Source organism: Macrobrachium rosenbergii, chromosome 13 (assembly GCF_040412425.1).
Source record: "Macrobrachium rosenbergii isolate ZJJX-2024 chromosome 13, ASM4041242v1, whole genome shotgun sequence".
NCBI classification, from domain to species: Eukaryota; Metazoa; Arthropoda; class Malacostraca; order Decapoda; family Palaemonidae; genus Macrobrachium; species Macrobrachium rosenbergii.
Genome location: NC_089753.1, coordinates 52,255,707 through 52,276,409, shown reverse-complemented (window position 1 = coordinate 52,276,409; position 20,703 = coordinate 52,255,707). Strand labels below are relative to the sequence as shown.

The following is a 20,703-nucleotide window of genomic DNA, read 5'->3' as shown; positions in this document are numbered from 1 at the left end:
AGAGAGAGAGAGAGAGAGAGAGAGAGAGAGAGAGAGAGAGAGAGAATGATCACCTACCAATGTACTAATCAGCTAAAACATTCCTTAACTTTGGAGTAGATTGAGCAAAAGGCAGCACATCAAAAGGTCACACTAAAAGACTCCCAAATAACTCTGTTTCAGTAAGACAGAAACCCTTTTCTTCTTTGCAGATGTCATCAGCGCCAGTCCCAGCAATAGGCCAACTCAGCTCCCATTTCAGATGCCAGCATACCAACAGGCCCTTTGGGTCATGGCGTTTGGGTTCATGATCCTCGGCGCATGCGTGGGCAACATCGTCGTCATAAGAATTGTTCTGGGTATGTCGTCGATCCATGTTTCTTGATGGCACTTACGCACGGATTCAAAATGATGTTTCTTCCTCCACTTATGCGGATTTTCATAAAACCTGAAAAACGAAGCCGTATATTTCACGGCATCGGTTTTTGAATACGAATTTTCCCACTAACATAATATTAGTATGAATCAAGTTCATCTGCTATTTAGCTACACTTTAAAGAAATATTATTCCTCTGTCGCTAAGTATTATCTTTGTATCCAAACTTCAGACGAACATTTCAAACAATTAATAGCCACGTTCAAGAAAATCAGCCTAGTCTTTAATTCCCAATGAATTCCACAGACGAACTGAAACCGCAATTAAAGAAAAAAAAGGCTAGTTAAAATATACAAGAAAGAAATTAATGAACGTTATTTCCAAAATGTTCTTAAAACGAATGTTTGCAAGACTGAGAAATTATACCACTGACAAACAATATGAAGGTGATATTATTATTATTATTATTATTATTATTATTATTATTCAGAAAATAAACCCCCACTCATATGGAACAATCCTACAAGGGCCATTGATTTGAAATTCGAGCTTCCAGAGAATATTGTGTTCATTTGAAAGAGGTTCCAAAAGATAATAGGAAATACAGAACGTTATGCAGGAACAGATCTACTCAATCGTCACTTAATTATTCCAGTCATTAAGTAAATGACGTGATTTCCCTTCCACTGTCCGCTCCCTATTCCTGTGGGATAGGCTGTGTTAAAACTACTCATTTAAATTAATTAACTATTATCTTTTAGGAGCTTCGGATGTTTATCATTATTTTGTTGTAGCTTCAACGACAGGAGTGTCCCGGAAATGTTGGGGGTGGTGTAAAAATAAGATGGAAAGATTCTTTCATGTTTATTTATAGGGTTATTTATTGTCTATTGTTTTATATAATTATATATATACATATATATACTGTATATATATGTATTATACCATATATAATATATATATATATATATATATATATATATATGTATATGTTTACACACACATACTGTATGTATATATATATATATATATATATATATATATATATATACAATATATATATATATATATAAACAATAGACAATAAGTAGACCTTTAAATTTAAATATATATATATATATATATATATATATATATATATATATATATATATATATATATATATAAACAATAGACAATAAGTAGACCTTTAAATAAACGTGAAATATATATATATATATATATATATATATATATATATATATATATATATATATATATATTATATATATATATATAATTTATTGTAATTCGCCTATTCCCATATTCATACATACATCACTGTATACATATATATGATATATAATGAGGCATATCTGAATGATGCAATGTTAGGAGTTAAGGAATATTTGAGAACACTTGTGGAAGAAGTTGCTGAGAATGCAAGGAAGGCGCTAATGAAATATAAACAGATTATAATAAATTCAGAGAAATCAGTGTTTCCATTATGAAATCAAAGGTTTTATAAGCTTGAGCAGACTGGACAGTGACATCTTGGTATAGAAATGGAGCTTCGGTACAGACGTTTTTTTGTCTCCCCTGTTGTTTGATGACAGAACTCGGGGAAAAGACGAAGACAGAGGCGAAAGTTTATGGAGTAAGGAAAGTGGGCGTAAGTGGAAAATGGAATGATGGCAGCTTTCAGTCATTAAATCAAATTGTGTCGCAGCTGGCAGCACTGAGGAAAAGCTGCAAGGATCGACTGATTTCGGCCAGAAATATCAAAACTCTTATAATAAATAGTTTTCATGAAACGTTCACCCATCCATGCATGCCACACAAATATTTTCATACCACACACATATCATTATACATAAAACTGATTAATTTTGACAAAAGGATTTACTAAAATTTCACATCTTTCTGGAATCTCGTTTTCTCAGTAAACCCAAAACTCCACTTCTATACACAACTTACCCTTTGACAACCCTGGAGAAGGGTTAATGACCTTCTCCATCAGAGCACAAGGAGAGAAAACTCCTCAAGTTCCCAAAGCTGGGACACTTGACCAGCGAGTGCCACATACTCAAAGCGGCCAGTCATCATACATCGGAGGAAAGTTTCCCATCTCCTTGGACTATCAGAATACACACATGGAACGGGACACAGGATTTACTCGTTTCCAGCATTTTCTGGTTACTATCAACCAGACTCTCCCAAGACTCGTTCATTTCACTATTTGTGATGGGAAAACCCACAAAATTTATGCCAAAGAGAAAACTGTAGCTCTCCTGGAATTGAACTAAACAACAAATTCCAGACAATTAAGATTTCCCCACGCAGCTGCGCAGGTGGATTAAGTCGAGGGGGTTGGGGGGACCTCATCGTCACTTGAAAGAGTTTTAAAGTGTTTGTAAGAATCGAAAGTGTAGTGAGTGTTAGCAAGTTAGGTTGTGAGAGCAAATAGGTGAAGTAACGAAGATAGTAGGGAATAAGCAAAACATCTGGTTAAGAAGAGGAGTTAAGTATATCTTAGTTTAACCAGACCACTGAGCTGATTAACAGCTCTCCTAGGGCTGGCCCGAAGGATTAGATTTACTTTTACGTGGCTAAGAACCAATTGGTTACCTAGCAACGGGACCTACAGCTTATTGTGGAATCCGAACCACATTATAGCGAGAAATGAATTTCTATCACCAAAAACAAATTCCTCTTGTTCTTCACCGGCCGGTCGGAGATTCGAACTCGCAACCAACAGTGTGGTAGTTGAGAACGCAATCGACTTTTCTATACAGCCGCGACGACGTATAATCAAGGCCACCGAAAATTGATTTACCTTTCGGTGGTCTCGATATAATGCTGTATGAGCCGCGGCTTACGAAACTTTAACCACGGCACGGTGGGTGCCTATCCTATATCGTTGCCAGATCCACGGTTATGGCTAACTTTAACCTTCAGTAAAATCAAAACTACTGAGGCTAGAGGGCTGCAATTTGGTATGTTTGATGACTGGAGGGTAGATGATCGACACCAATTTGCAGCCCTCTAGCCTCAGTAGTTTTTAAGATCTGAGGGCGGACAGAATAAAGTACAGACGGACAGACAAAGCCCGCACAACAGTTTTCTTTTACAGAAAACTAAAACTAAGATTTATGAAGTTGCATCAAGCACTCACTGGAAGTGATGTAAGAGCGAAGTTGTGAGATAAGAACCTGGGTTGTGGAAAGTGGGATGGGTGACTTTTTTCTGATCATACAGTGTCGATTGGTAATAGTGAGGAAAATAAAATTTCTAGAAACTAGTGAAAAAGTTTTAAAGATTTTGAAAGAAGATAAAGTTAAAAATGAAAGTGAGCTAGAGCAAGACAATGCAAGAAAATGAAGACCTGGTAGATTCGCAGCGAGTGAAAATATGGGCAGTAAAAGAATTGATTAGTACAGGCGCTTGGAAAGTAGCCGGAGCCTTTGCAAAAATTATGGCGAAGGAAAGATTGCCTTTGGGGGCCAAAGTTTTAATGTTTGGAAGGTTTGCCTAGCCGTCTCTACTTCATGCGAATGAAAGTAGTAAGTTGACTTGTGTCTGTAGTAAATGAAGAGTGGTAAGGAATGAAAGACTAAGAAATGTGGTGTTATGCAGATGGTAAAACGGTTAAAATACATCAAATAAAAAAGGTCAGGGTGCTTTGAAATTATTTGAAGATGAGATAATATGGTGAAATGAGTGCACACGTCTTTATCATAGAAGCCAAAACCTATTTGGCGAAATAGCTCACTGTTATGCATTGTAAAGTAATATATATATATATATATATATATATATATATATATATATATATATATATATATATATATATGCCCCTTGTTTCTTGTGACTCCAGTAGTTTCAATCCTGGTGTTTTGAACCTTGGTAAACTGATATCGTCAGTTTAATTGCTCTGTCAGTTGATGGGTTAGTTTGATGAATTTGTTTTTAAGAAACTAAAACATAACTAGTTGCAAATATTCCTTTTGGCAGTAACATCGTTTTTCATTCTATAACCAAGTCCCGTACCTGACAGCACTTGCAGATCGAAAACTTGTGAAAGATTTACAATTGTTTACGAAGCGCAAGCAAACGTTAAATGGACCCCTCAGGTTTATCGTAAGGGTGAATTAAAGTATTGCAGAGCTCGCTGACCTATATTTAAGGAGGAAAACGACCACACCGCAATAAAGCGCGTTGCTGGATTATTCGCTTGGAACGAACCCCAAAATACGAGATCCATAGCTAAATCAAAGGCTCCCTCGGCATCTATCCAGGATGCTTCGCCGCACCCTTTAAGGGGAAAGGAAATGACTGAGGTCGGAGTATAACACAAAAGCATCTTACATGTAGCTCTACCTTCATTTCCTTTCAGTGCTTGTTGTTGGTGAATCCCGGATAGATGAAGGTTTCTTGGCGCTGGTGAAGACTTTCTGGTGAGCGATATTGGTGAAAATGATGAATGGTGATTTCTTATCTTTGCAGTGAACAAAAGACTGGATGATTTGATAAATTCAACACAATGTGCCAGAACTTCAAAGAGTGCACCAAAATATACACTTTCAATTGTTTACCTTTCATGTTCAGAATGGGCATTTTAGTGTTCCAAGATCATTTGTCCTCCCTGACGAAACAGACAAACATTCAACCATTTGCAAAACGTCGGAATGACGTCACAAATTCAACGCTCAATACTTCATGATGGATTTCGAAAAAGCTCTTTGCAACCAATTTCCTTTATGCGCTTCTTTCAGCGTGTCTTTTTAACTCATTTCAGATTATGTACCGAAAGGTTGTTGATATTGGTCTCAAAGAAAGATATCGGAGAGATACGGAACTCTGCCTAAGGGTTAGTGTACTTTTGTGCACTCACACATGACCTTTGCACACAGTTTATATACATACAGAGAGGATATTTCAGAAAAGCATTTTTTTCCCCTAGGAGTCAAATTACTAGTTGTCAACTTCAACAGAATGTCAGATTATATAGACTCAAAATACTGAGTGTGAAATTACTGAGTCAGATTACTGAGAGTTAGCATACCTGAACAAGATATATATATATATATATATATATATATATATATATATATATATATATATATATATATATATATATATATATATATATATATATATATATACAAGGATAGATATATACTGACATACTTAGAACGATATATATCTATCTATCTATCTATATATATATATATATATATATATATATATATATATATATATATATATATATATATATATATATATATATATATATATATAATATAATTAGCCACTATGCTACCAGCTACTAATGCAGTGGAAGTTTTCTGTCCATGGTTTCACCCACGATTAAGACGTACTGTATTAAACGTGGAGTGACGTTGGGTTGATTTTTCTCTTGAGCCACACCCTGTTTCAGGGAAAACATCTCATTGTTAAAAAAATATTGTGCACACGCAATTGTGTATGTCAATCAATTCTGTAATCCAGAGTGAAAGTCATCAAACAAGAATAAATGAAAACAGTCATGCAAGACAAGAATAAACGGACGTGACTTGGTCTTAAATCTATCCACTTTTCCCTTCAACCGCCAACCGTACTCTCTCTCTCTCTCTCTCTCTCTCTCTCTCTCTCTCTCTCTCTCTCTCTCGTACTGACAATCCTCCCGGAAATATTGCACTACTGATTGTGCGGTAGAGTTGTAGGATGATCGATATGTAACTTTTTTTTATTATGTTCAGCGTCTGTCTTGATGATTCTGCAAAAATAAAGACACAGAATATCAGAGTGACATTACTGTACCTTAAAGTTACATATCAACTTTTATTAATCCCTAACGACTGAAGGTCATTCTCTCTGTTAAAATCTCAATAAAATCCAATGAATTTTGAACAAAACTGCCACATCAAAAGCATCCTCCTCGTAATTTGTAATACTAAATTGGATCTGTCTTTCAGATTCAGATGGGGATACGGATCCCTTTACAGATGGGGATACGGATCCCTTCACAGGAGACATGAACAGCTATTACAAAAGATGTCGGTTGATAAAACGCTTACGCAGTGGCAAGAAAGTATCCTTGGTCTCATTTTCGCACAAAAATCGTAAGTTGAATAGCTTCCATAGGAAGCTTTCAGCTACTGTTATGTAACAAAACTTACAATGTTGAATTAAATTCCAAATACGCTCCACGCCCGCCGCCCCTTACCCCACCCCATGCATGCCATGCAATGTTTCCGATCACATTTCAACTTCCATAAAGGAAACGGAATAGAAATCGATGACTATTGTCAATATACTGGGTACGATTTATCTGCAGAGGAGTCAATCACAGAAATCCTCCTACTGATAACACAAAAATACGTAAGAAGAATTGGACGAATTGTATCCTGCTGCCGCACGAAACGAGCTATACACTCTCCCGAAATCACTTTTTTTTTTTTTTTTTTTTTTTTTTTGCGAAAGGGGGTGAAAAATATTCTTCTAAGACAGATTCTTAGGATTGCAGTAAATGCTGGACACCGAATAAAAACACACATTCTCTTACATCTGAAACCTACCTGAGAAAGATATAGAAACTGAAGCCATTTTTTTTTTTTTTCCAAAGAAACAGCAATGGTTCACTCAAATAAAATGGTTCAAAAAGTACAATCTCAGCCAAAATATGTAATTACATCTTTTAGCGCCATACACCTTTAGTATTCTCAACCACGGACCAAAGAAGACCCATCAACCTTAGATACAAGACGATCCCTAAACCAAAGATCCAAGGCGATCCCTCAACCATATATCCTTGACGACCCCTAAATCACAGATCCAAGAAGATCCTTCAAACACAGATCCAAGACGATCCCTAAACCAAAGATCCAAGGTGATCCCTCACTAACGTATCCAAGACAATCCCTCAACCACAGATGCAAGAAGATCCTTCAACCTTAGATCTAAGACGATCCCTAAACCAAAGATTCAAGGTGATCCCTCAACAATGCATCCAAGACGATCCTTCAACCACAGATCCAAGAAGATCCTTCTACCTTAGATCCAAGATGATTCCTAAACCAAAGATCCAAGGTGATCCCTCAACCATGTATCCAAAACGATCCCTCAACCACAGATCCAAGATCTTTCAACCTTAGGTCCAAGACGATCCCTAAATAAAGATCCAAGGTGATCCCTCAACCATGTATCCATGACTATCCCTCAACCACAGATCCAAGACAATCCCTCAACCAAGGATCCAAGAAGATCCCTCAACCTTGGATCCAGGACAATCCCTCTAACATGGATCCAATATCTCTCAACCATGGATCAAAGATCTCTCAACCACAGACCCAAGACGATCCTCAACCACAGAGCTAAAAAGATCCCTCAACCACAAATCCAAGACGATCCCTCAACCACAAATCCAAAACGATCCCTCAGCCAGGGATCCGAAAAGATCCCTCAACCTTGGATCCAGGACAATCCCTCTAATACGGATCCAAGATCTCTCAACCACAGATCCAAGACGATCCCTCAACCACAGAGTCAAAAAGATCCCTCAACCACAAATCCAAGACGATCTCTCAACCAATGATCGAACTATTCCTCCACCTCCTCCAACATTGGATCCAAGATGATCCCTCAACCACGGATCCACGACGATCCCTCACCCACGGATCCATGATTATCCATCTGTATTTTTCGACCTGAAAGGTAACGATTCCCCAACACTTCAAAATACTGATTTCACAGAGACGATAGACAAGGAAATGGATACTTTGAATGAAGAAATGATCACAACAGGCTGAATGAAAGTTGGCGACTTGTTGATCCAGCATGGCCAGAGGTTCATTCTCAGCTTAAGGTAGTTGACTTCTTTTCAAAATATTTTTGTTATATGTATGCGACAAGGTTTGTATGTTTACGACATGTTTCACTGTATACTATAGTGTGAATGCACTCCATGAGCGTTTATGAAATGTGGACACTAATACTGATGAAGCGAATGCAACCCACCACCCCCAAAAATACATTATGTACGATTTCATTTTAAATTATGGAAATCGTGTTATTTACAACAGAATAGTATTAGCTAATCCTTTACATAATCCAAAACAAGACGATTTCCTGATCGACCCTAATTGTTTTATGTGGAACGTTACGTCAGATCAAAATTGTCTGCAGTATTTTCTCGTTTATTGCTGGAGGAAGAATTACTCCCTACAGAGCTTGCTGTTTAAACATGAAGCATAAAATTCCCATAAACGTCCATCAACTCAGCATCTGAGAATGAAACGTTCATTAAAGGAGATGGATTCACACCTAAGGTCTAGAGGTATTCTTTAGGCCCTGCCTTCACATTTCCATTAAGAGATTGGAAAGCATTCTACTGGCGAGCTTACTATGGTAGTAACTGATAGTGACGGTGATGATACCCATTAATGACCGTAAGAGTCAAACTAAGGAAAGGAGAGAACTGGAACATCAATAGTTATCATCTTCCACTGATTCTTTGCAGGAAACCAGCGCATGAGGACGACCACCAACTACTTCCTGGTGAATCTGTCAGTGGCCGACCTCTTCATGACGTTGTTTAACTGCGTCTTCAATTTTGTATTCATGCTCAAAAGGTTAGTAATGCACTAGTGTTACAATATATATATATATATATATATATATATATATATATATATATATATATATATATATATATATATATATATATATATATATTATATATTATATAATATATATGTATATATATATATATATATATATATATATATATATATATATATATATATATATATATTTCATAACTCAGTATTTATTATATATATATATATATATATATATATATATATATATATATATATATATATATATATATATATATATATATATATATATATATATATATATATATATATATATTACAGTAAAATGGGGTAATTTTTGTATTCCAGAAACAATCTGTTTTTAAATTAAATAAATCTTTGGTTTTTGCTGGACTATTTATAATTTGTAAACCTCTGCACATCCCATCCTTCCCCTATTAGAGCTAATAGATTATTTATTAACGATGATCTTTATAATATTAGATTTTACAATTTTAACAAAATAATGCCTCCATGGATGATAAGTGCTCCCAGATATGTAACAAACTATGTACAATACCAATTAATAAATTGAATAGCCCACTTTCTATGAAACTGTATGCTCTGGAACATATCAAAAGGTACACAATAATAATCATTTATATACTGATGGTTCCAAAGATGATATGGGAGTTGGACTGCTGTTTACGGAAACAATACAAAAAGCCAAGCCTCTTTACATAACAAACCATCAGTGTTCACTGCTGAATTACTAGCAATAAAAACAGCATTAACAACTATATATGAAAACCAGTGTAATGAAGTAACCATCTTTAGCGATTCACTAAGTTCAATAAATGCAATAAACTCTTATACTCCAAAAAATCAAATTATAAATGAAATTAGACATACATTACATGAAATGAAAATGCAAAAGATATCTGTTACTCTATGTTGGATACCATCTCACATAGGATTAGAAGGCAATGAAAAAGCTGACACCTATGCAAAAGAGGCTAGAACACTCCCAATATCAGCAGAATTATTACCATTAGAAGATTATTTGATACAGTAAAGCGGTGATTAAGAAGAAATGGCAAAATAACTGGAGGGAAAGCAATCTTAACAATAAATTAAGAGAAATAAAAGAAACTGTAGACCCGTGGCCATCATCCTATCAGAATTGCCGCAGGTTTTCAGTAATGTTGACACGGCTAAGAATTGGTCACACTAAACTGACACATGGTTACCTGATGAGTAACCCCATGCCCCTATACCTATGTGCGAAATATGTAATATACAAATAACAGTAAAGCATATTTTAAAGGTATGTCCAAAATATAGAATCCAAAGAGACATTTTATTTAGAAGATATTCCTTTAAAGATATACTGTCAGAAAATGACAAATTTTCACTTTTTAATATTTTAAAATTCCTTAAATTTAATCATTTATACGATAAAATATAAGATTCATAGAATAATTTATAATATATTATAATTAACTTAATTAGTTCTTAGATAAACATATGTCACTAGGTTTAATTAAATTATTAGGGTTTAAATAGCTTGTCTAATCCTTAGGCCAGCCCTAGGACAGTTAATATTAACTCAGTGGTCTGGTTAAACTAGTGTTAAAAAAAAAAAACAGTAAAGTGGGGTAAGAAAAAATATAAGGGTTGATGAGGCAAGAAAGAATCGCCCCGTTTTATACCTTTCTTCCTAATTAATCATCATTTTGAGGTGGTTTGATGTTAGAATACCTTTCTGCAATTAATATCAATGTGTATATTACAAGGCATTTCTTATATACATACTTCCGGGATAATTTTTTCCATAAGTGTAAGAAAAAAAACCAGCAAAACTTTGAAGTAGCTCGCACGAAGTTTGAATTTTTTTTTCTCGTCCATTCGCAGAGGCAAGCTCAGTTTCGGGTAAGAAAGAATCACAAAGACCCCCTGGTACTCCCTGTGTATTGCTATATACCCCCTGGCCCCCTTCCTTAGAGGGGGAGGTGATTTTTTTTTTTTTTTTTTTTTGCACCATCCGAATGGCTGAAGTCTGGGGTAAGAAGAAATCAAATTCACTGATTTTCTTCTTGCCCCATGCTTGATTTTTCGTCCTCTAAGTGTGAGCAGATTTTACCCCAAAATCGATTTTTTACCTCTGATCGCATTTTCTTCCATATTCAGTCTCTTCAAACTATAATAAATCCTTTTGTATTTGAGTGAGATAAGTATTTGTCCTGTCCAACGCTTTCGTAGGAAAAACAAGAGACTCGCCCTCCCCTGATTTTGACAAAAAGTGAAAATATCAGTATCATCAAGCTTTCTGCACATTGTACAGATCTGTTACAGCCATTAGACGTTGCTTGCTTTGCCCCTTTAAAATCCTACTATGATTCAGCACTGCAACAGCATGTAAAGTACATGCAAAGGAGCATGAGCACCATTACAAAAAAGACGCTTTGTGAATATGCTGTGCAGTGTCTGGAAGCTGGGGCTTTCGACTGACAATGTAAAAGCAGATTTTCGTGCTACTGGAATATACCCTTTGAATTCAGAAAAGTATGATAAAGGTCCCTTTTGTCCCGTGAAATTTAAAACTTTCAAAACATGGCTGGACAGAGGGCGCACAAAAGGATGACGGAAATAATCCTGTAGTATTGGATGCTATGGCTGATAAGGAGGCAGGCACCAAAGACTCACAACTGATGCCATCATCAGCATGGATGTTACACAGATATTTACTTTCACCAGCCAAGAAGAAACCCCTCACTAATACCTGGAGCAGATGTAGACAAGTGTCTTACTGATACATCAACCATAGCTCAAGAATGATCACCAGGCCGCAGTCACTGGCTGGAAATTCAAGACCCCACTGATAAAGATGAACCTCTTGAAGATATTAAGGAGGACATTCAGCAGCGAGGAACACTTTAACCAAAAAATTTGAGTTGGACGGATCTCGTCAACGAAATTCAGGCAAGGGCTCCAATGAGAGTGAAGTTTAATATTCTGTTGGTAGCAAAGGAAAAGGAAACTTCACTGGAAGAGATTTAGAATTCCAGAGGCCGTAGCGGAACACATCCTAACAAGAAGAAAAATCAACATGCACAACCAAATTATAACTCAGGGAGAATGCAGTAAGGAGCTTACAAGTCATTAGGTTCTGAAGGGAACAAGAAATGATATGAAGTCAAGCAAGAGAAAGAAAAAGGACCCTGAACCACTTGCCGACAGTACAACAACAGATGAAATAATCTTGGAAAGTGATTCTGCTGATGACGTAAGTTTCAGTTTAGATAAAGATGGAATTGACATGGAATGGGAACACCAAGAGGTACCACCGCCAACAGAAACAGGCATTCCTGTAATATCAGAAGATTCTGTTGGTAGGTACTGTGCAGTATACTACACTGAACCACACATGATCTATTTTTGGGAAAAATAATAAAAACCTTTGCAAACGATGAAGATGTTCCAGTAACAAAAACTGAAGTTGATTTTCTAAAAAAGAATATCTCTAGCAATTCCAAGGAATGATTTCCATATGAAATGGCATGTACTTGTCTAAAGAAGATGGAAAAAGATTTGATAAAGGAATTTTAGCATGAGTATGCATGGTTTACAATTCATACCAGTGAAATGTTTTTCTTTTTGTTAATGGAAATTGTAATGAAAATATGTTTTCTAAATTAATTACCAAAAAATACACTTTTCAGTTATCTTTTGATACGATTTAACATTTATTCACGTTAAACTTACCATTTTTTTTAATGGAAAAACGCATTTTAGTTCGTACCACAAGTTTCTTTGGCCAAAAACAACCAAGATTTGATTTTACCTATGATTTTTTTTACCCCATTTCAGGATAAAAAAAAATCTTCAAAAAATATTGATTAAAAAATCATTAAATGCCTTAGGCTCAATTCCTTTTCATGATTTACCTAACACTGAATACTGAAAAGACGGAGAGGTTCAGGTGGAAAGACAAAATCAAGTAGATAGGAAAATGAAAGTTTTGCTTTTTTTTGTCCCACTTTATATATACTGTATATATATTATATATATACAATATATATATATATATATATATATATATATATATATATATACATACATATATATATATATATATATATATAACTCAGTATTTATATATATATATATACATATATTGAATACATATAATTATATATATATTATATATATAATTATATACTGTATATATTCAATATATGTATATAAATGATAAATACTGAGCTATATGAATATATATATATATATATATATATATATACACAGTATATATTCATAACTGTGTATTTATATATATATATATATGAATATATATAATTATATATATATATATATATATATATATATATATATCAATATATATATATAATAAATATAATATGAATATATATATATATATATATATATATATATATATATATATATATATATATATATATATATATATATATATATATATATATATATATATATATATATATATTCATTACTCAGTATTGATCACATCTTCAACCCGTGGTCAAAAAGTGTCATGTTTTCTCATTAACATTTGCTGAAATAAACATTCGATCGAGTGAAAATGTTTCTGAAAGGTTTACTGGAATGACAACAATAATGAGAGCGTGGAAAGGGACATTTCAAAACTTTTTTTTTTTTTTTTTAATCATTCTATGATGAAGCCAATGGACTTTTGTCATGCTCATTTTTGCTTAATAAAACGAGAGTTATAATCTTTATTTATTGATATCATACTTTACATAAAAAGCAAAGCACAAATTTTTAAAAATGAAGAAGAAAACCTGACGTCATTATATGATATATATGTAATAAGAATAAAGAACAGAATTTATCAAATATACGAGCTTGTTGGCTCACGCTCTGGAACGGCGCTGCTGTTCCCCCTGCCCGCTCGATCCCCTATCAACCCCGGCCCCACCCAGGCCAGACAAACAGATTTGCAGGAGGAGGGTGGATATCTCCCCTACCCTCCCATTCCCCTACCAACCCAGCCCCCACCCGGGGTGGTCAAAAGGCTTTGCAGGGGCTGGGTGGCTGCGGCACGTCTCCCCTACTGTCACCCGGAGGAGGAAAACAAGATCCACTCGGATTATATTATTATAGATAGATAGATAATGGCTAGTAATATATGATATAGCACTATACAGCTAAGATTGTCTACCAATATATGCTCAGTATAACCACATCAACTAGATTATTATGAACCTAATAGGATCTTGGGAGGTTCGTCATTTAAACGGACAATTAAAATTACTAGCAAAAGTATTGAGGTAAATGATAGTAAATGAAGGTATGAACAAAATTCCTCTTCAATTAAATCAAAAGAATCGTTCGCTGATGAACAAGATTACGTTTCTTTCCTCTGAAAAAGAAAGGAAAGAAAACGAGAATCGCAGCAGATGAAGAAGTTGAATATCAAAAATATTCAACTGGCTGGAAAAGTCAGCCTTGTTAACACGAAAATTGAGTGAATTTATCGGACGATATTGATTGGCTGATTTGTGGCTATTAAAACTGGGGCCACAAGATCTAGGTTATTGATGCCGTATAATATTAAACAGGAAATCAAAAATATAAATAAGTTTAAAAGGAGCCTCATATAAGAAATATCTAAATGTATATATAATCATATCCGTTAAACATATATAATATACATACATATAAACATACTGTACGTTGTAAATTTTGTTGAGACCCGCCTCTCTGACAAACATATATAGTTGCTCTAAATTACAGTCCTCCCTGAGAATCGTTGCAAAGATGAAATGTTCATCTCTGTCACTTCCCCAAGATACCAAAGACTGGGACATTCGACCAGCAAAAGTCTGACAGTCAAGGGCACAAAACAGTCATTGCAGATTGGAGGACTTTCGCCGGACACCAAGAACCCATGAGTGAGTCTTGTATGTCCAATCCTAAGCCTGCACAACAACGTTTTTGTCTCCTTGGCTTATAAGGATATGACCAAGGAGACACTGATGACGTAATGCTGTGCATTTTTTTGATTCATGAAAATATTTTCCTAAAGGGACTGCAAAATCTTCTTAATTTTCTTATCTACTACAGGATATACATCTCGATATGGTTTTTTTTTTTTTTTTTTTTTTTTTAAACGTTAGTTTAACCAGACCACCGAGTTAATATCAACTCTCCGATATGGTAACAGACATCTTGTGGGTTCTGAGGAGGTGACAGCTGACTTAGTAGGTTGATCAGTTTGCTCGTTCCCAACCAACCTAACGTGGGAAAGCACCCAGCAAAAGTTTATTTCTTTACCTCTTCTTTCCATTAAAAGCAGCCATTACAATATCTCTAAAATCAGAGGGTTTAAAGAGTTAAAAGATTCCAACGACTGAAGAACACTTATCGAGTCACAATATATAATAAAACTATTCCCATTCTGAGTTAAAATTTACCTTTAAGGCCTTTAAAATTTTATGCAGTTCTGCTGTACAAATAGATGCAACAAATGATAACCTCCCACTTCTTTCTATATCAGGGAAGGTCACTCCAAAGCCGAAGCCAGCATCTGACTTTGAGCTATCCGTGAAAACTGCAACGGAGTTATCAATGATCTAAAAATATTGGCCGCATTGCCTCATTAGACATTTCTGCCTTGGTAAAATTGAAATATCTACACCATTTAACCTCTGGAAGGTTCCAGAAAGGCTAACCGAATACCTAGCTGTTAAAATCTCCATCCTTGGCATTTTTAATTACCTGATAATACATTTCACTCTAAAAGCAAATGGTTGAGGTTGCTTGGGGGTGATTTTCATAAAATTGCCAAGGCCTTTCATTTCTAATACAAATGCTGGTTAAGGACTTATGGAGCTTCTGAAATCTGTACCAGCTCCGAACCTGCAGACGTTGGTAATGTAGATCCAGAGGCATCTCACTAGCATCTACAAGCATCCTATCAGTGGGAGATGATTTAAATGCTCCTGTAGCTAGTTGTATTCCTCCATGATGGATTAAATTAAGCACTTTAAGGCTATTAGACCTTGCTAAGGTGTACATTTCACCACCATATGTTAATTTTAAAGAGACTAAAGATTTGTATCGTCTCACTATCTGAGTTCGGTATGTACCCCACGAAGTGTGGGACAGAACTTCCAGCACATTCATTACTTTCAAGCATTTTCTCTTGATATACTTCAGATGAAGAATCCAAGTCAGCTTGCTATAAAAAATCAACCTGACACACCTTGTTTCAGCAACACAGGATTCTCTGCCCATATATGAACAGATCTGGATCAGGAAGGAATTCTCTTATACGGCAAAAGTGCATGGTTACCGTTTTACTAGCAGGAAACCTAAAACCATTAATCTCAGCCCATTTTACTGTATCAATGCAGAGTTGAAGGCGGCGTTCAGCCACTGCCATCCTTGTTGCTGCAAAAGACATTGAAAGGTTATCAACAAAAAGAGTATAAGCTACATCTGGGGGTATTATTTTTGATACCCCATTGACTGCTAAGGCAAACAGGGTTACACTTAAAACACTTCCTTGTGGCACTCGTTCTTCTTGGCTGAATACATCTGACATTGTTGCTCCAACTTGAACCTGAAATAACCTATTTTTTAAAAATGCCTTGATAACAAGAAGCTAATTGTCTCTCAGGTCACATTTATAAAAACCCCTCAGAATGACATATCTCCATGTTGTATCATAAGCCTTATTTAGATCACAGAAAGCAGTGACATACTGCTGCATGTTAGCAAAAGCTTCACATACTGACGATTCCATTCCAACCAATACATTAGTTGTGGAGTGCATACTTCGAAAACCACACAAAGCAGGCAACAGATATTTACCATATTCCAAGTACCACATTAAACGTGTGTTTACCATTTTTTCCGTGATCTTACACAGTCATGATGTCAGTGCAATAGGGCGATCATTCTATGTCTTGAATCGGTCTTTCCCTGGTTTTAAAAGTGGCAGTAATTGTAACATCTCCCATAGCTTAGGGAAGATATGTTCCCGAAAAATTCTGTGAATAAGGCTTAATATGAAAAGTCCGGTATTTTCGGGGGTATGTTTAATCATTGAATATGTTATATCATCCACCCCAGGAGTTGATTCATTACATTTACTTAAGGCGGATTCAGATTCCCTCATAGTAAAATGTACGTTGTATTGTTCATTCCTTGATGTATTCAAATCAATTTTTACCTGTTCCATTAGCCTTCTTTGAGCTAATATGGTCTGTCATCATTTTCTTTTGCAACATTTGCAAAATGGTTAGTAAACTCATTTTCCACTAACCGGGGATCTGGAGGTTAACAAAGAGTAAATTTACCTGATATTTTTCTAACTCTCTTCCAGACTAAAGTCAAGGGTGTTTTTGAATTTAGTGAAGCTATGAAAACTGTCCAAAATTCCTTTCGTGCCTTTTTAATTTCCATGAGGAAATAATCTTTCACTTTTCGATATTCAACACGGAAATACATTTTCGTCTGCGATATTTGATGAAGGCTGACCGCTTAGTTCTATGAGTTTCCTGGCATTTGAACTGGTCGGTGGATAAATATGCCCAAAGTTCTAGTTATAGATTGAAGACCAGCCGAGAACATAATTGTGAAAAAGTCAAGAGCATCATCTAGACAGGGAAAGTCATCAGCCGAGTCATTTTATTGAGTTGTGTTCCTGGAAAGCTGCCCAATCAGCTTCATCAATGTTCCATTTAGGTAGTCTTGAAGATGGAGGATCTGAAGCTCTTAAGCCTATCATTTATCACTCTCCAATTAAAATCAATAAGGCAGTAGTCATTGCATACAGATTAATCAATTGCTGATAATGTGCCTGTTTGAACGTGAAAATATGTAGACTCCCGTGTTTAGCATTCCCACATTTTCACTTTCTATGATGGAACACAGGCAATTTCCTGGTAACGATGTCACCCCAATGAAAGTTGCTACTATTCATGTCTCCCAGAATAACGAAGGGACGTGGTAGCTGTTGAATGAGGGATTAAATTCATCAATGGGCAAGACTTCACTAGGTGGTAGATAGAGAGAGCATACTGTATATTTTCTCTGCAAATGGATCTGCACACCTATCACTGCAGCGTAGACTGGATACTAATAGGATTTTGTGGGGTGTCATTACGAATATATAAGACTACACGCCATGGCTTCCTGTATCAATGTTGTGAAGGGGAATGAAAAGATGTATACTCTCGTGGGATGGGACATGTATTATTACCAATCACAGTCTCCTGCAAAGCTATACATATAGGAGACACTTTTATATGAGCAGTCTTAGTTCTTCCGATTTAGCTCTTCATCCTGACAGTTCCACTGGAGAAAATGAATTAATTTTATTTAGACTTTGAGGCTGAGCCCCTTTTCAGTGACTTCACTTTACTACCTTGTTCCTGCTTTTTTTCCTGGAAGGAGACTGATTGCTGATGGCTGCCTTCTGTTTTAAAGTCGACAATGATGGTGCTGCCTCCATGGAAGAGTTGCCTGCCACAGATGGCAAAGCCTCCATAGTATCATGGGTGCTGGGCACCTATGAAGGCATCTTCATAACAGAAATTTCCGTCTCAGGAGCACCAGACAAAGCTAGTGCTACCTGAGGAGAGGTCAGAGAGTCAGACACAACTGGTGCATCCTCTGAAGCATCTGGGGCACCAGTCACGGTTGGTGTAGACTCCAGGTGGACACTTACACCGGACATAGATAATGAAGCCTCCAAAGAGGATAGAGCGCCAGCTGCAGCCTCATGAAAGGCCAATACACTAGGCATAACTGGTACACCCTCCAGAGAAGCGGGAGTGCCAGGCATATCTGGCACGGCCACTGAAGAGGCATGAGCGCTATAGACAACTACTGCCCTGGAGAGGAAGGAGCGCCAGAAATTACTGGCACAGCCTCTGAAGAAGCAGGTGTGCCAGAAATTACTGGCGCAGTCTCCAAAGAGGCAGAAGCACATGTCGCCAATTATCTTCCCCTTGTGTATCACCAAAGGAGACCTCTGGTAGCATTAACATTTCTTCTACGGTTCGCAGCAATACTTGAAAAGGATATTCCCAGTCTAACATATTAGTCTAAAACTTTTTAGCCTCTGTAAATGTGATGCGTTCCATTACCCTTAGGGTCTGTATTTTCTTTTCCATGTACACATCACAATTTTGGGAAGATGATGGGCGATTCTCTCCGCAATGTATACTACTTCTTTGTGACATACACCATGTTCTTGTTCACTACACTTGAGACACGTGGCACGCTTGCCTTGTAGTTTCTGCCTACAAGACCCCACCATATGACCATATTCTTGACAAAAAAAGCACCTCCTTGGTCTTGGGATATATTGTTTAACCTTAAAATGTAACCATGCTGCTTTTATTACATTTGGTAAGCAGGTTGAACCAAATGTAATTATTAAATCTGGCAGTGGAACTAAGGTTTCATTGATCTTCTTCATCCTTTCAATTTTGATCACACCTTGATCTTTCAATTCTTCTACACTTTCAATTCTTCTACAAGTTTCTCCTCTGAGTACGTCATCAGTTGGGGTACATATATCAATCCCTTGGAATGTTTCCAAACAGCATGTCCAATTAAACTTTCCGAGATGCGATAATGCTTTTAATTTTTCACTTTCTTTGGCTGAGGTCGATTCTACTGTCAATTTTCCCTGACCTTCAGATGATATCTTAGGCTCTCGGCCACAACACTTTACAATGTCTCTGTACACGTTAAAATATTGCAGCTACGATCTTCCACATTAAAGTTCAAATATTCCTGGTCCCATTTCGCAAACATTTCTAGTCAATTTCCCTTTCAGTCAAAACAGTATCATCAGAAGGCTCAGGGTACTTGTATCTTTATTCTTACTATTCTTAAAGACCGAGCATATATTTAAAAAAAAAAAGAAGAAAAATTAAACCCAAAAACTTTAAAAAGATATCACCAACCTTTCATGGAGTTTATTCTTCCACCAATGACACAAGTGAGAACCGACTCCCAAATGTCCGTCCCCTACCCTACCACACAGGGTATGGCACAACAGAATCAGAGCGGCCCAAGAGTAAGCCAACCCCCTCGCTGGGACTGAGAATATTACAAGAACTCGTTCATCCCCAACCTAATCATATGGGCAAGTCGGACAGAATCCTATCCCCAGAACCAGACCACCCCTGGAATCCGTGCCCCAGCCCCAAGGAATAGTTCCACCCTTGAACTATCAATCTGATCCTACCACAGTTCCCACTATTCAGGTTTGGATTAACCGCAATCCCAGCTATGATATCTTTTCCTATTTATTAGTTCCAATAAATTCTACCAGAAGTGGAAAATTCCGCAAAAATTAAGCCAATCTAATATATTATGATTAGAACTCTTGGACTCAAACCCGGGAACAAATTCCAGGGATTCAAGAGGCCCCCTTACCACATCAAGTCGAGGGGGTATCGCACGATAATGGTCGATTCGATCAAGACCGATGGTGAAAATGACTGCTTAAAGTGACAGAGAAAATAACTTTCCATCCCGGTGATATTCAATCATACAGTTAAGGAAGATTCGATACACAATCGTGCATTTGTCAACAGCAAGATATACATCTATTAAAGTACAGAAAGTTTGATGTTAACAGTCTGGGTTCTGATATTTAGTGGAAATTAAAATTCTTCCTTATAAAAATACATACATGCGTTTTCACATTCATTAGTATCTATCCCCAAAACGTTTTCACATTCA

The 20,703-nt window shown here is 36.2% G+C and overlaps 1 pseudogene; it reads left to right on the top strand.

Moving 5' to 3' along the window:
• The window catches only part of LOC136844811 (tachykinin-like peptides receptor 86C), a 49,384-nt pseudogene that overhangs the window by 6,589 nt on the left and 22,092 nt on the right, over nucleotides 1–20,703 (top strand).